Here is a 5,651-nt window from a genome sequence, read left to right on the forward strand (position 1 = left end):
TTTATACTTCCAGACCTTAGCACCTTTGGCCATCCAATGGAAGTGTCCTCAACCGCTGCTTTGTCTACATTAAACTTATATTTAAGTTTGTTTCATCCCCCTTTTCTTTTAGTTTCAAAAGAAAACCATTTCATTGGCATTACATAACACTGAATGTGGCCCAGTTCGTTTTGTTTGTTCATCTCCTTGTCCATTTTTCTATTTACTCTACTTTTTATACAAGAGATTTTTCTTTCTTTGTCATAGGAAAGAAACTTTAGAAAAACCCAGGCTAATTACCTATGGCCTTTTCCCCCAAAATAGAAATCTCCGAAGAAACAGACGCAAGGGTCAGTCACCGTTGTGTGAGGTTCAGACTTCACGGGGAAGGAGAAACATAAGTGCTGTCACGGAGGTCAACTCAAGTGGTAGTTACAGAACCAAGAACCAGGTTAACTCTTTAAGGGATGGAGGCAGAAATGTGCATGAGGTACAGTGAAGCCAAGTCCCAAAGAATTTTGTACTTCAGTAGACAAGAGGGCACGGTATTCCCCGAATATGTGCTACACGGGAGGAGGCAGAGCTATCAGTGGGGGAACACTATGCGTTTAGAAAACCACAAACTTGAAACAGCTCAGACCCTTGTGGAAAGTGTACATTCAATAGAGCTGAATCAAGGATGAGGAAGATAGAAAATGAGGCTGGCAGCTCAAACAAGCATGAATACAGAACACAATGAAGACAAGAATAAAATTAAGAGAGAAAGAATTGATGGCTAAGAAATCAAAAAATATTGGGCTGAGGAGATGGCTCAGTAGGTTGTCTTGGGTTGTGGTATTTTATCATAGCAATAGAAAAAAACCTAATGCAGATCCTGAGAACTCAGGTAACAAGTAGGTTTAAATGCAGGGGCATCTGCAGTTCTTGTCCTGGAGAAATGAAGACAAGAGGATCCCTGATGCTCATTGGCCAGCCAGCCTAGCCCAATCAGGGAGGTCTAACTTAGATGAGAACCCTGGGCCTAAAAATCCTGGAGAACGTTTGGAGAAGATCATCGTGGACTCACTCCAATGTTGACCTCTGACCTCCACAAGCATGCATACACCTACATGCATGAATTTGCTCACACACATATACCACAGATAAGTTCCAGACTTGCCAGGGCTATGTAGTAAGTCTGTTTCTCAAACAATAATATCAAAAAATAAATCTGTTTGCTGTGTTGACAAGTAGTTCCGAGAGTTGTTTTTTCCAAAGAAAGAAGGGTTTCCCTGCTTTTGAGCAAAGATCAACTGCAGTGTCTGTTCTTATCAGTTTAATATCTGATGTTCCTCTATCCAAAGAAATAGAAGAAGGGAAAATGAAATGGAAGAGACATAGAATGGGAAAAACTGAAGAAGGGAAAGGAGACAAGGCTCTTACGTAGGAGAATTAAAAATATATAAAAATATTAGGGATACATTTGCAGGGTGTTTACCACTCTCAGGGGTAGAGGAGGTGTTGGGGATAAATAGCTGTGTGAAAGACACGACCTCCACACACAAGGAATACAAGTTTCTATTTGGCATATATAATTTCAAAGTTAAATATAACCCAAACTGAGAGTGCTGTAACAACCAAGAGTTGAACAAGGGGTGATAGCAAGGTCAAGGAACAAGTTGAGGCTGGGTATAGAACTGGGGAGGTTTTCTTATGATATGACACCCAGATCAAAACCTGGAATGGGAATTCTTCAAGCAGGGTGCTTGGAAAAGCAGCTGGGTAGAAAGATCAACTTACATAAGGACCTCAAGTCAGTAAAGAGCATGCTCAGGCTCATGTAAACAGGTCAACAGGACTAGAGAAAACAAAGGAAGCTGAGGTCCAAGGCTCTCAGGCAGAGTGACACATAACTCCCATTTGAGCAGGATGGGGAAGGTGGGTCCTGGAATGCTGGGTTTGCAATTTTAAAACTAAAATGGTCTGGAGTAAACCTTGTTTTGGTCATCATATTGGTGGTCATCACAGTGGCCACTATCTGAAAAAAAATTAATTAAAGAAGGAAAGGGATATTTTAGAGCACAATTTCAGACATGTCAGTCGACATTCTATTGGCTCCATGGATTCTGGACCAGCCCTGCGATGGAACATTCTGGTGAGGAGCAAGGGATCTATAGTGCTTCCTACTCACTGAGGCTGAGAGTCAAAGAGAGAAACAAAAGGGGCCAGGACAACTTCAGAGGGCAACATGCTTCCTTTAACCAGACCCCACTGCCCACAGTTCCACCACCTCCCAAGTCTGTTTAGAGATTAATCTACTAGGGAAGACAGAGCCCTTACCATCCGCTCACTCCTCAGAAGTCTACCTGTGAATGCTGCTTGCATTTGGGGGCAAAGCCTTTAATATACAAGATTTTTTTGATATGAACATGTTATATCCAAATTTTTAAAAATAATTCTACTAACCAACCTGAGAAGAACAGGATGGAATCCTCAGTAGCACAAGGGTGGTAGAGATGGAGGGACATGGATGGGTCCAGGAGCTATTCAGAAGAGGTTAAATATGATGGTGATGATAGTGTCATGGTTTAAGAAACCTCAAAACCTAAAAGCAACGATCACATTGTTAGATATCAATGCCTACATGATAGGTGGGAAAGAAGTAAGACCAGAGGAATAACTAAGAATGTTGCAGATTTCCCTGGCTTTGGAAAGTGGGGATAGAAGCATTAACAATGAACTTAAAATTTAAAAAAGACACTTGAATGATATGGGATTTGTTCTTTTGGCACCGACTGTCAGAGCTTGAGTTGATTGCTCTTAGTCACGTGGGAATAAGCCTTGCTGTTCTCATCCTCTCCCTCATTGGAGTGCAAATAGAAGCTGTGTCCCGTGGTAACTTAAGTGCGATCAAGAAAATATTTGGAACTCAGGTTCAGACCTCTAAAAAGGATATTCCTTTGCTGAATAGTTAGGACTATGGGGGGGGGAGAAAAACAGGGAGCCTGTGTTACAGGTGGCATCTATCCTGCACTCCAAAGACATGTCAAAAAATATGTTGTTCTTGCCCCCCACATCTCAGCCTGCAATAATTAATCCAGAGGAAAACAGGACTGAATTATGAAGTCCTTTCAAAACTAGACATTTGACACATCTGTTATAGAAGCCTTATAAAAAGCACACTGGCTGCCTGTAAATTTTATAATTATGTTAATTCAAACTCAAAGACACTCCCATGAATTTTTTAAGGAATATTTCCAACTCAGATCAGAGAGCTCGTTCTGTCTGCCATTGAGATATGGGGAATATTTGCTGTATGTGCTAAATCCTCTTCTTTAACTGCCTATGTCAGGAGAGCTGAGGACTAGAATGAAGATGAGTTTGGAAAAGAGAATATGAAAGCATATTAAACATTGTATCCATAATCCAGGGAGACCTCGACCAGACATCTAGACAGTCAAGAGCCTGCTCTCGACCTCCCCCAACCCAAATGGATAGCTTCAGCATGGACCACTGAAATCAATCAGCCCACAGATGGTTTTCCAATATCCATCCGTCCATCCATCCAACACATTCTTATTCAGAAATACTGTGAGCGAGGCATTTTTCATTGAAATTTGGGGTGTATCAGTTAACAAAAGCGATGTGCATCCCTCGAGCTGCTGACTTTACATCCTAAAGGGGGATGACAAGCGATAAAAAAAATGAACAACCAACACAGCACCGTGGATTTACAGGGGAAAGCTATCACACAGCAGAAGGAAAGGAATGGCGGGCAAAGCAGCCCCACCCTCCAGAGAAAGGTGTGGTCTGCAGCTTAAGCAAGATGGCGGGAAAGCTCTGTGGAGATGATCTGAGACAGGCATGCATGTGAGCATAGGGATCCCTAGAAGGGAAGGCTAGCTGACTGCAGCTTCCATTTCCTTCCAAATGATCCAGATTAATCTAAATGGGATCTTCAGCAAGGCGCGCTACCGAGTTCAGAAACTGGGTGCTTTGTTTGTTGCCCACTAATAGGCTCTTGGCTTCAATCCATTTGCTCTCTAACAGTCTGCATAAAACCCACACACTCTACTCAGCACCCCATGTCCTCGGAAGCCCCTCCAAGTCCTTACCAAAGTACAGCGCCGAAGGCGTCATGGGACTGTAGGCTGGTACCTTCCTTCATCTTACATAATGATCACTATTGACATTTAGAGACTGCCACGTGACAGCTGTGGATCACTGCAAATAACATCTGTGAACCTCAGTGTTCTTATCTGTGGAGTAAATGAAGGTGACAATAACTGGCTAGGGTTCCCATCAGTGTTTCCAGAGAAGTCCTATGCGGAACACATAGCATTGTGTTTGGCATACAGTCAGCACTTAAAGTTAGTCTTGGATGGTGCACACTTCAGTGCCGTATGTTTGTCTCTGTTTCTAGTTTACCAGTGCTTTACATAGAGCATATCGTATGTAAATAGGGCTTTAGGTAATGGAAGGCAGTTTGTCCAAGAATATTCAGGGAGATGTACTCAAAACCTGGCTGGAAAATTTCTTGTCTAGCTGGAAAGTAACCACCCATCCTTTCACTAGGATGAAAAGTTATAGATCTCTCTTTCTCTGTCTCTCTGTCTCTGTCTCTGTATCTGTCTCTGTCTCTCTCCCCACCTCTCTGTTTTTCATTCTCTCTGTCCCCCTTCTTTCTGTGTGTGAATCTTTCTCTCCCTCTTCTTTTACACACACACACACACACACACACTATCTGATCAAATCTGCTACTTATACAGAATATCTTCTGGCCCATCTTTTCAAAATATTTTCTTATTGTGAAATTCAGACCTTGTAGTGGTGATTATTGTCAACCTGACCATATTGAGAAGCAGCCAGATTAATGAAACTCATTCTTTCGTGTGTCTGAGGACATTTCCAGAGATGATTAGATGATGAAGGCTTTGACCTAGTAAATGAATTAATCCACTGACAAATTCAAAATTTACATAGATAGGGTCATTGCAAAGGCTCAGGAGGTAACGGTGTTTGCTGCCAAGCCTGGCAACCTGAGTTAATTCCCTGACCCCACATGATAGGAGACAACAGATTTCCATGAGTGGTTCTCTAACCTCTATATGCACATCATGGACCATATGCAATGAAATACACACACACACACACACAGAGAGAGAGAGAGAGAGAGAGAGAGAGAGAGNACACACACACACACAGAGAGAGAGAGAGAGAGAGAGAGAGAGAGAGAGAGAGAGAGAGAGAGACAGAGACAGAGACAAAGACAAAGACAAAGACACAGAGAGAGAAATCTGATGTGGGAGTGATTTCTTACTAATAAAGAAACTGCCTAGGCCCATTTGATAGGCCAACCCTTAGGTAGGTGGAGTAAACAGAAGAGAATGCTGGAAGAAAGAAGCTGAGTCAGGAGTCGCCATGATTCTCCCACTCCAGACAGACGCAGGTTAAGATCTTTCCTGGTAAGCCAGCTCGTGGACTACACAAATTATTAGAAATGGGTTAGATTAATATGTAAGAGCTAGCCAATAAGAGGCTGGAACTAATGGGTCAGGCAGTGTTTAAAAGAATACAGTTTCCCTGTAATTATTTCAGGGTAAAGCTAGCCATGCGGGCGGCCGGGTGGCAGGAAGCGGCCCACCGCCATTATTTCAACAGAAATCGACACTAAAATTTTGCATAGGATTATC

General features: G+C 42.5%; 1 pseudogene; it reads left to right on the forward strand.

Annotated features, from left to right (window-relative positions):
* Positions 1 to 1,241: 1,241 nt before the first annotated feature.
* On the forward strand, positions 1,242 to 1,358 carry LOC126502421 (uncharacterized; annotated as a pseudogene).
* Positions 1,359 to 5,651: the final 4,293 nt, after the last annotated feature.

Source organism: Alexandromys fortis, unplaced genomic scaffold (assembly GCF_014885135.2).
Source record: "Alexandromys fortis isolate MF-2015 unplaced genomic scaffold, M_Fortis_MF-2015_v1.1 scaffold_45, whole genome shotgun sequence".
Lineage (NCBI taxonomy): Eukaryota > Metazoa > Chordata > Mammalia > Rodentia > Cricetidae > Alexandromys > Alexandromys fortis.